The sequence below is a fragment of the Heloderma suspectum genome, chromosome 4, assembly GCF_057233095.1.
Source record: "Heloderma suspectum isolate Gila_16-S chromosome 4, 16-S_ref, whole genome shotgun sequence".
Taxonomy (NCBI): domain Eukaryota; kingdom Metazoa; phylum Chordata; class Lepidosauria; order Squamata; family Helodermatidae; genus Heloderma; species Heloderma suspectum.
The window spans coordinates 79,646,147-79,657,404 of record NC_139461.1 but is presented as its reverse complement, the minus strand read 5'-3'; the positions used below and the strand labels follow the sequence as shown (position 1 = coordinate 79,657,404).

The following is an 11,258-nucleotide window of genomic DNA, read 5'->3' as shown; positions in this document are numbered from 1 at the left end:
ACACTCCCCACGCCCCCATATATTTCGAAAACCCAATATATTTAGAGTGGAGCACTAGCACAACCGTATGGAGAGCTTCAAAGTATCAATTTACCTCAGGCATCCCTAATTTATTATAAATCACTTCGAGCCTCTATGAGGAAAGGGGGTCCAAATAAAAGTAACACGATGCATAATTGGGGGGTCGGGGAAGGGAAAACAGGGGCAGGTGCGTCGAGCCAGCCCCCTCCCTTCGCTGCCAGTTTCTCGCCTCCCACAAAGCCAGATTTTTCCCCAGTAGATACCAGAACTCGGCCCCGCGCCGCCCCACCCTCACCGGGTCCCCAAACCCAAACTGCGGGGTGGGGGCGCAGGAAGGCAGCGTCGCGGGCGGGCGAAGGCCACATCGCCTCCGAATACTTATCTCACTTTTTATCCCCGCCCCTCCCTGAGACTGTATGAGGAAGGAGAGCAGCGTTGTCATTTACCTCCGGGGGGATGAGGTAGAAGCGAGTCGACCGAGTTGCCCGCTCACAGCACGAGCCGCGTTTTGACGGCGGAGGAATGACGGGGGGGGGGGGGACGCCTCCGTGCAGGGACAAAGTCGCTTTCGGCGCGCGCGCCGCTCACCACGGCGTCAGCGTCTCTCGCGCAGATTCCTCATGTCACCCGGCCGGCGCTGAATAACAGCGAGAGAGAAAAGGGAAGCGAATAGAACGCCTCCTCACATCCGGGTATCGCAGAGTCCCAAGGGCGCCCACAGTCTGAAATCAGCTTCCTAGAAAGATTTCCGGTTCTTCATTGCAGCGCTTAGCGTTCGCCATGTGCGGGCCAATGTATTTAAAAACACGACAACAGCAACACTCAAAACAACGGCGTTTATATAGGCTCCTCCTTCACTGTAGTGCTTCGAGATGTTATAGCCGTCAACTCCCTCCTGCGCATTTTTTAAAAAGCAAGTTTCATCTCGTTTCCCCTTAGTAGAGCTCTTCTGTTTTTATGAGGAGAAGTTCAACGGAGAGAGTGGCGGAAACAGTAAATGCTTCACTTGTTGAAAGCATTTATGTATCAAATATAAATATTATGTATGTGTATATATATATATATATATATATACACACACACACATATATATATATATATACACACACACACACCTCCTGCACTTTCTGCCACAACGAAGAGTTTTTCCATTCCACAACTTTCAAACAATAAGGGAGTACGGAAGGAAAGATGAGAAGGGAGCATAAACTTTGGCTTTATTTATTTGACTTATATCTTGCCTTTCCACCAAAAAAATGGCGCTCAAGGCTATTTGCTTGAAAGAAAAGAGAATACCTATCTGTAAAGCTCATGGGGGGCGGGCGGGGGGGGCGTCAGGCATATAAATCTGTGCAAGCAATCCAAATATGCCCTTCAGCTGCTGTTGATGATAGGCTGCGTGTTCAAATATGGAAAGGGAAGTGAGACCTTCGGTCCATTGGCTGACAGGCGGTGGGGACTTGTCATTCCAGTGCTGTTGTAAGACAAGCCTCTCGGCGGCCAATATTTCAATATCATAAAACATCGCAATAAAATCATATTGAAGAAGTCACACACCGACGATAGTAACTTTTATTGGTGCTGATTGTATTTTATTGCTGTTGTATTATATTATAGGTTATTGTATTTGTATTATTGCTGTTAGCCGCCTTGAATCCCATTTGGTGGAAAGCCGCAGTCATTTAACAAATCAGTATATTCAGCCAAACAAAGTCATTTTAAAATCACCATTAAAGAAGGTGCGCCAGTCCCTTCCAAAGGTTGCGTGCCAGGCCGCCCATTCAGGAATTCGGCAAGTGAAGCCTCTCCAGCCTCACCATGGGCAAAAGCTGGGGGTGATGGGAACTGTAGTCCAAGACATCTGGAGGATACCAACCTGGGGAAACCTATTTTAACTTCTCCGCTCTCTCTATTCTTTCTTACCACAACCGCCAAGAGTCCAAGCTGTGGTTTTGAAGAACTGAAGAGGCCTGCTCCAACTGAAAGGACTGAAGGAGCAGGCTCAGAAGAACTTTGGGGGACAAGAAAGTATGACTGTTTCGAAGCACTGCAACGAAAGGGAGCCTCTAACTGCCGTTTTGCTGCAGGCTCCCTATCGATTCTTGTATACTTCCAACATTCTTGCCCCACAGCTGGAGGACTCTAAGTACTGCATTGTGGAGCCAGAAGTATGAGAGCTTCTCATAGGCATGTATTTTCTCCCTCTTTGCAGCGACACCATTTCCGCCCGACCCCCAACGAGCAGCCAGCTGACGACTGACAGTTATGCCGACACCTCCCCCAACAGGCACTCCAGCTTCAGAAACGGATTTCCGGCCACGAGCTTTAGAAGGTGCGTCTGCGCATGCGTGGCTGCGCTTGTAGCGGGCTCTGCAACAAGATGTTGCAGTGTGTACTTGTCCTGTTTAACCTTCTGCAAACACCGTTCCGTACCCTCTCCAGCACTATGTCTATTTCGTATGCTCAGTCCGCATTGAGCTGGGGCGGGGCGGGGGTGCTCATTAGGATTTTTCACTCTCAAGTTTTTGTACTTTTGCAAATTTTAGAGTTCCCCTGAGCCTGCTGATATCTTCCTCTTGTGCCTAGGTAGCGCCGTTTTTGCTACGTAACAACCAGCAGCCAGATTTTTTTATTATAAGATTATAGTCCTCAGTGTTTGCTCCTCCTTCCCGCCCAATAAACATAGGATTCCCTCGGCGCAACAGTGGCCTCTGTTGGCCCCCATGGAGTAGAAGTCAAGGAGACTGAATTACGAGGTGATGAGCATTTGCCTGCAAGAAGGAGCCGCCTCGTAAGTTTGTTGTATCTCAGAGTTACTAGTCCTGGGAATAATCTTGCTACACGGAAATATACAATGAGGGGGTTCGATTAAAAAATACTGCATCTTCATTTTCTGGCTCGCGTAGCCAATTAAAACTGGAACATTTTGGGATTTATTAAGCCCAGGGGAAGGAGTTTATAGGTCAAACGCAGGATATAGCAATGCTCTTAGATGTACAAGGAAGATAGGATTAAAACAGGTTTGGGATGGTTTACAATATTAAACTAAGTATATTAAATCAATGCCATTATAAATATGTACAGCTTTCCTGAGTAAAAACAGTTAAGAAAAGTTCTGTTTAAAAATTTCTCTTTAATGAGGTTCTTCTAGCCCCTGTTGCTGTATCTTGACTTGGCAACACTGAGCAGAAAACTGAATTTGTAACGTAATGCTACTTTTGGCTTTGCTAGGGGATTTTTCCCTCAGCTGCCATCCCATTTCTAACACATTCACTTGAAAGTCTCACTAATGTCAATTACATTTCTGACCAAGGCCAGAATCCTATGCATTTTTTCTTGGGAATAAGTCCCAATGAGTTCAGTAGGACTGGCTTTTGTGAGTAGATGTTTGTTTCGGGGTCCAATTCAGAAATAGGTCCCACTGTATTTAATGTGCATACAATGTCTGCCTTCTAAATTTGTTAGAATCATACTTTGGTTTTAGAATTTAGCAGTGTGACTTTAAAAAAAAAACCTTTATCAAAGCCTCCCAAGCAGATCTCATACTAAATTCATCTTATTAACAGGGTAGTAAATTGCCAGGCTTTCTTTTGAATGCTTGCTTCCAAAGCACTTTTCAGGGAGACAGTGTGTGACCTGGCTGAGTGGAAACTTTGAGCAGCTGCAGGTCTATTATTATTATGGTTTTGGGAGCAGGTTTATTTATAACTCATTTTAGATAATAATTTATAACCCTGCTTGATCTTGCAACCAATGCATGCTCTGCTTTTGCCTACTTCTGTAAGGGAGAAGGCACAGGATAATGTAACCATTTTTAAGACATTCAGGGCACAATCCTATCCATGTTTAGACAGAGAAAAGGCCTACAACTCCCAGCATTCCCCAACCAGCTTTGCTGTAGGCCTTTTTGCGCTCCAAAGCTTCAGTATTCTATTAGAATGATAAAAGTGGAGATGTGTGGCCATTCTCGGTACTGGGTGGGGATGAGGCAGATGGATTGGCCAGCACCAGCTCCTTTCACCTGCTGTGAACGCCATTTACCTCCCTGTTTGGTCCTTTACTGTCCAATGCAGTGCCTAGAAGTGGTGCTGCACCTCAGTTGTGTGGCAGATACCATTTTGCTAGGAGCAAAAGGCTCATCAGAACTCCATTCTTTAAATATGAATGCAGAAATGGGTGTATATGCCAGGGAAATGAGGGGAAACAGGATTTAGTTGTTGTTCAGTCGTTCAGTCATGTCCGACTCTTAGTGACCCCATGGACCATAGCACGCCAGGACTTCCTGTCCTGCGCTCGCTCCCGGCATGTGCTCAAGTTCATATTCATTGCATCGGTGATGCTATCTAGCCATCTCATCCTCTGCCGTCCCCTTCTCCTTTTGCCTTCAGTCTTTCCCAGCATCAGGGTCTTTTCCAGAGAGTTTTCTCTTCGCATTAGGTGGCCAAAATATTTGAGCTTCAGTATCTGTCCTCCCAATGAGCAGTCAGGGTTGATTTCCTTTAGGATGGACTGATTTGACCTCCTTGCAGTCCAGGGGACTCGTAAGAGTCTTCTCCAGCACCACAGTTCGAAAGCATCAATTCTTCGGCACTCAGCCTTCCTTATAGTCCAGCTGTCACAGCCATACGTTACTACTGGGAAAACCATAGCTTTGACTATACGGACCTTTGTCGGCAAGGTGATGTCTCTGCTTCTTACTATGCTGTCTAGGTTTGCCATAGCTTTCCTCCCAAGGAGCAAGCGTCTTTTAATTTCATGGCTACAGTCACCATCTGTAGTGATCTTGGAGCCGAAGAAAGTAAAATCTGTCACTGCTTCCATTTCTTCCCCTTCTATATGCCAGGAAGTGATGGGGCCAGATGCCATGATCTTAGTTTTTTTAATGTTGAGTTTCAAACCAGCTTTTGCACTCACCTCTTAGTTAGATGGTATTTAAAGAGGAAAAGAGGTAAAGTATACAGAAAAATGCAGCAAGCTGGAGCATTGGGAGCAGAGCACATTCAGCTGTATACAAGAGGGGCCCCCTTCTCTTCTTCCCCTGCCATCCAATACACATAACTGTTTTTGCTCTCTACTCTACTCACCAATCCTTGGCTCTTACTGGGAATAAAAAACCCCTTAAAACAAGCAGCCATACAGGGATCCCTAATGCTGCTTTGACAATTGCTCAGCTGGTATTCTCCAATTAGTTGTAGCCTGGCAGATGACATCGCATAAACTCTTTCCACCTCCAGGCTTGGATCTATGTACTGAACAGTGTGTTCATAGCCCTGCCTGCCCTCAACTTCTAGGGATAGCAAAGCCAGTTCCTTTTTATGGGGCTGAAGCCAGCAGAAAGAGCTACTGGGAACAGTAGAAAACCATCACAGTGTTGTTCTCAGTGCTGACTACACACATTCTCTGAGCCTCTCCAAGCTTCTATAAATCATATAAATGGTCAGCCCCCTTCTTGGAAGCAAACCCTGGTATGTTTTCTGGACTAAGTTTCTTTGCAATGATTTTTTTTAGAATTTAAGACAAGCTGTTTATATATTATTGCGCAGCCTTTACTGTCCCTGAAATGATTTCTAAAAACAATGTAGCCTTTTTTTTAAAGAAAGGCTAGAATAATGAATGGAAATAATGAATCCATGGGAGGAAATGTTTTTTAATCCTCTCTGTAAGATTCCCAGCATAGTTATTTCTTCCATTCCTTATTAAAATTGTTCATCGAATGTATCTTTTACTGATAGACATTAAAGGATGCTCCATAATGCTTAGTTACCCAACGTGTGAGCAGATTTACCATAACATCATATGGAAGAAAATGTGCATTCTTGAAAGTTTGGATTTTGTTCTACAGAGTCCTGTGTTTCTGGGCTTGTTCTGGTTAGATGCTGTACCAGTCCATTAATGTCATTCTAATCTAAAATCCACGTGTGAAAGAAATGTGGTAGGTTATCCTGCCACTGTCACCAGATGCGACAAAACAGCATGTGGGTTATCCCACTTGTGTTTCTTTTTTTTAATTAACTTTGGAGCTTGGGTCTATAGAATGCACTGCCACAGTTTCTAATAACATTCTCAATTAGACCTCACCACTAGGTAGTGCTGCCTTAGCTATAAAACCTTTAAACTGCTGCAATTAGAATAAACTCTCTCTACCGAAAAGAAACTCAGTAGCCCGGTTCCTATGGCGTAGGCATGGGATTATGCCTACGCCAGAGACAACTTTTCAAAATGAACAAAAACAAGATGTTCATTAACAGAAATTATTTACGAAGGTGAATAAAATATCATTCTTCAAATAATAGGCTGATATTTCTTAAATGTTTTTAAATGAAATGTGGTTGCTTGCTATTCCTAAGATAAGTCTTTCCCAACTAAATCTCCATAGGTTTTCCTTCAGATCAGTTTTCCCTGAGCTCTACCTGACAAACAGGAGCAAGTTTAGGAATTTCCCTGAACTTCCTTACAAATAGGCACACGTGCGATACACCAGTCTTCCTCTGCCTCCAGTCCTTCCCGTTTTTTCTGGCTTCTAGGATGATTCAGATGTTTCAGGGACTACTTGGCTGAATTATATTTTGTACATAGGAAGCTGCCTCATACTGAGTCAGACCCTGGGTCCATCGAGCCCAGTATTGCTGACACTGATGGACAGCGGCTCTCCAGGGTTTCAGGCAGGATTCTTTCCTAGCCCTATCTGGAGATAATGGGGTTTGAGCCAGTGACCTTCTGCATGCAAAGTATGTGCCTGAAGGCCCCTCTGGTCAGACCTAAAATAGGAACCTAAAATATAATCACAAATTTACTTCTAATTTTTTAAAATGTAATGATAATTTTATGAGAAAACCAAGTTATACATAATATAACTTTAGGAACATAAAGGCTGCTTGATGTTCCTAAAGCAGACTTCCTCAACCTGGTGCCTTCCAGATGTTTTGGACTACAATGCCCAGTATTCCCACCATTGGCCATGCTGCCTGCGGCTGATGGGAGTTGAAGTACAAAATATCTGGAGGGTACCAAGTTGGGGAAAGCTGCCCTAAAGCAACAAAAGGTGCATTCCTATGGGCTGCACATTTGTGAAACGGAAGCCTACAAACTTCGAGGCTCCACATATCCAATGCCCTGCCACTGCCAGGCTGAAGCTGGCAGCATGGGGGGACTGGCAGAGGCAATCTTTGTCTCCTCATCTTCCGATTGTTGCGTTTTTCCTTAGGCAGGCTTTTTTGCCCATCTAGCAACAGTACTTCAGAGGGAAAGGGAAGAAGGCTGGAAGAGGCTCAGGGTAGCTCATATCCTTGCCTCCCCCACCCACTGGAACACCCCTTTTCCCCTTCTCTGAGGTCAATTTTCCAACCCCATAGGCCAGCCGGTGTGGTTCATTCTGCACTGGCTGTGAGGGATCAGGGGAGGGGGGTCAGATCTCCAACTCCCCCTTCTCCAAAAATATATGTTATTTTCCAGTGCACCCCTCCCCCGAGGAAAAACATTGGGGTTTTTTGCCATGGCTTCAACATTTCTGGAAGTTTTACATCTCTAGTCTTAAGTAGTCAAAATGGCCATTCCACAATAGTCCTCTGGCATCATAAAGTTGTTCAGATGTTTTTTCATTATAATAGAAATGCTATGCAAGTTTGCCACTCTGGATATTTCTGCCCTATTAGTGGATTTGCTGGTGATATCCCAGAATGCACAGCGGATGAGGAAAGAGCTACAATTGGGTTCATATTTTAATAAGTCAATACACTTCTTCAATAATTGCCTTAAGAAATAGGGAATTTAATGAAACGGTGTGTGTTACGGCAATTGCCATCTCCAAAGGTCAGTATTACGTCAAAAAAGAATAAAGTGGTTAATTTTGAAAATGAGAGGTTCTAGTATGTAACAAGCATTCCTGAAAGATATGCCAAGTGACTTGGGAGGTGTTTCCACCAGCGATTTACTCCCAGCCAGCTGCGTGTTGAGGTCATTGAGGATATATGAGGTCATGGCCATCCGGCAGCTACCACGGAGCTTATCAGGGAAAAACTGGATTTCCTGAGACTGCTTAAGTATGCCCCAACCCCTGCATTTAGCTCACGTATGCTAGTCCTGCCCAGGGGTGTACCTTTCACTATGACCCCAGTCAAGGAGTGTTTCCTCCCATTGTGCTGAATGAGGCTTGCCCTCTCAATGACCACAGAAATAACAGAGAACCCCCTCAGTTGACACAGCACATACAGTCAGGGCCAGAAATATTGGAACAAGGATAACTGTTTTGGCAGTTGGCCTCTGTACACCACCACATTGAAGTTGAAAGGAAACACACCCAGATGGGAGCGAAGTCAGGACTTTCAGCTGTAACTCAAGGGGTTTGACAAAAGTGGGGCACTAATCATTCAGGAAGGACAGCCAGTGGCATACACCCCCCCCCCCAATCATTGGGGGCTCATAAGTAATGGAACAAGCCAACATCATTTCAAACTTGAGGATACCTTTAATACCTGGATGAAAATCCTTTGCAGTCAATGACTGCCTGCAGTCTGGAACCCATGGACAGGACCAAATGCTGAGTTTCCTCCCTCAAGATGTTTTGGCAGGCCTTTACTGCAGCTACCTTCAGCTGCTGCTTGTTTGTGGGTCTTTCTGCCTTCAGTCTTGTCTTCAGTAAGTGAAAAGCATGCTCTATTGGGTGGAGATCAGGTGAATGACTTGGACATTGAAGAACATCCCACTTCTTTGCCTTGAGAAACTCTTGGGTAGCTTTTGCTGTATGTTTTGGGTCATTATTCATCTGCAATATGAAGCGGCGTCCTATCAGTTTGGCAGCATTCAGCTGAATCTGAGCAAAAAGTATAGCCCTATAGGGCTGCAGACTTCATCCTGTTGCTTTTATCAGCAGTCAGGTCATCAGTAAACACCAGTGACCCCATTCCATTGGCAGCCATACATGCCCATGCCTTAACATTGCCTCCACCATGTTTGACAGTTGATGTGGTATGCTTTGGATCATGACCGTTCCTTTCCTTCTCCATATGTTTCTCTTCCCATCATTCTGGTACAAGTTAATCTTGGTTTCATCAGTCCAAAGAATCTTATTCCAGAACTGGGCAGGCTTTTTTAGGTGTTTGCTGGCAAAGGCTAATCTGGCCTTTCTGTTCTTGAGCGTTACCAGTGGTTTGCACCTTGTTGTGAAGCCTCTGTATTTACATTCATAAAGCCGTCTCTTGACTGTAGATGTTGACAATGACATGCCTACCTCCGCAAGAGTGTTCTTGACCTGGCTAGATGTTGTGAAAGGGTTCCTCCTCACCATGAGCAGCATTCTATGGTCATCCGCTTTAGTTGTCTTCCATGGTCTTCCAGGCCTGTTGCTGTTGCTGAGCTTGCCAGTTAATTCCTTCTTTTTCAGGATGTTCCAAACTGTTGTGTTGGCCACTCCCACTGTTTTTGCTATCTCTCTGATGGGTTTATGTTATTTCCTCCGCCTAATGATTGCCTCCTTCACTCGCATGGACACCTCTTTGGACCTTATGTTGGGAGTTCCAGTGAACAGCTACCAAATGCAAATGTAACACTCAGAACCACCTCCAGGCCTTCTATCTGCTTGATTGGTCATGGGGTACCCAGGAAACAGGCCACACCTGGCCATGCAGCTGCTTGTCAGCCATTTGTTCCATTACTTATGAGCCACCAACAATGAGTGTGTGAGCGTGTGCCACTAGCTGTGCTTCCTGAATGGTTAGTGCCCCACTTTTGTCAAACCCCTTGGATTACAGCTGAAACTCCTGACTTCACTCCCATCTGGGTGTGTTTCCTTTCAACTTCAATGTGGTGGTGTACAGAGGCCAACTGCCAAAACAGTTATCCTTGTTCCAATATTTCTGGCCCTGACTGTATCAAAGCCCAGTTCCTTAAATGTGATGAAGCATGATCTCAATGCTCCGATTCACTGCCTTAGGACTCCTTCACAGCTTCCTTATAGAGTTCTTGTGCATTAAAATGGGGGCTGGGTTCGGTCTCTTTCCCACAACGAACGCATTAGTGTCTCCTCAAAAGTAACTCCCATTGTGGTCAATGAGGCTTGCCTTTGAATGCCCACATCAGAACTTATCGAGATTCCCCCTCAATTGAAATGGCACACTTTAAAGCCCAATTCCTTAAGTGCGATTAAGCGATCAAGCACGATCTCGAGGCTCCAATTCATTGCCTTAGGAAGTACTTCACAGCTTCATTATAGATATCCTGCGGGTTACAATGGTGGCTGGTTTCTGTCTTTATATTTACTGCTCTCTTTCCCACAACAAACCCATTACTGTCTCCTCAGAAGTAACTCCTATTGTGGTCAATGAGGTTCTGTGGGTTAAAATTGGGGCTGGTTTCCATCTTTGTGTTCTCCCAGCACAAGCATATGTGTGTCTACTCAGAAGTAACTCTCATTGTGCTCAATTAGGGTTGCTCCTGAAATGCAGGTGCATCTGGGCTTTCAGGGGAAAGGGGGGAGAGGGGAAGCCTTTCTTGTTGGTTGAGCAGCCCCTGCTAGTCAGCTGACGTTCACTCCAACCCCCATCCCCATCAGGGGTTACTGCTGCAGAGAATTTGCTCGTGGAATCCTGCTCACAGCAAAGCTGATTCTTTTTTAAAAATCCGGTACTCCTCCAATAGCTTCTCCTTCTGTTGTCATGGAAATACAGCCCTGGAAGCCCCTTCTACTTAATCCCATGTGTATGGGGATGGGCTGTACAGTTATTAGGGGCAAGTAATTCCTGAATATTACTTCACTACACTGAAAAAAGTCTAAGGATAAGGCCTGCTAGTTTTAAGAACACGTTCCAGTGCATAGCATGGCTCATATTCAACTCTGAAAGCACTTTAAGATATGCTGCATTACAGGATTGGCATGGGGATGGGACAGGAAAAAAGAAAGGCCATTTAAAGCGCAATCCTATGTATGTTTAGACAGAAAAAAGGCCTACAACTCCCAGCATGCCCCAACTGATAGTTCAATTTTAGTTCTTCATTCAGATGTGGCTGAGAAGAGCAACTAACATAATTTAAAGATTGATTAAAAGCCTCTTGAAATTGTAAAAAATCACATCTCTTTCTGAAGGTATTGAAAACAATTCATATATGGTTCCATTCCCTGTTGGATGGAGAGTAAGACTGGAAATAACCCAGTGGCAGTGTTCAAACTGAAACAGTTCTACTCTGTCCTGAACTGTTCCTGTTGATTGCTGTCAAATGAGAAGCTTATCTTTCCTTATATGAAA

The 11,258-nt window shown here is 44.7% G+C and overlaps 1 protein-coding gene across 2 annotated transcripts in view; it reads right to left on the bottom strand.

Moving 5' to 3' along the window:
* The window catches only part of ESCO1 (establishment of sister chromatid cohesion N-acetyltransferase 1), a 30,328-nt gene extending 29,590 nt beyond the window's left edge, over positions 1 to 738 (bottom strand). Inside the window, exon 1 of one of the 2 annotated variants that reach the window (XM_084849737.1) lies at positions 468 to 738. The gene's annotated coding sequence lies outside the window, so the exon portion shown is untranslated. The remainder of the gene's footprint in view (positions 1 to 467) is intronic. The other variant, XM_084849739.1, reaches the window with a different exon arrangement.
* Between the last annotated feature and the right edge of the window lie 10,520 nt (positions 739 to 11,258).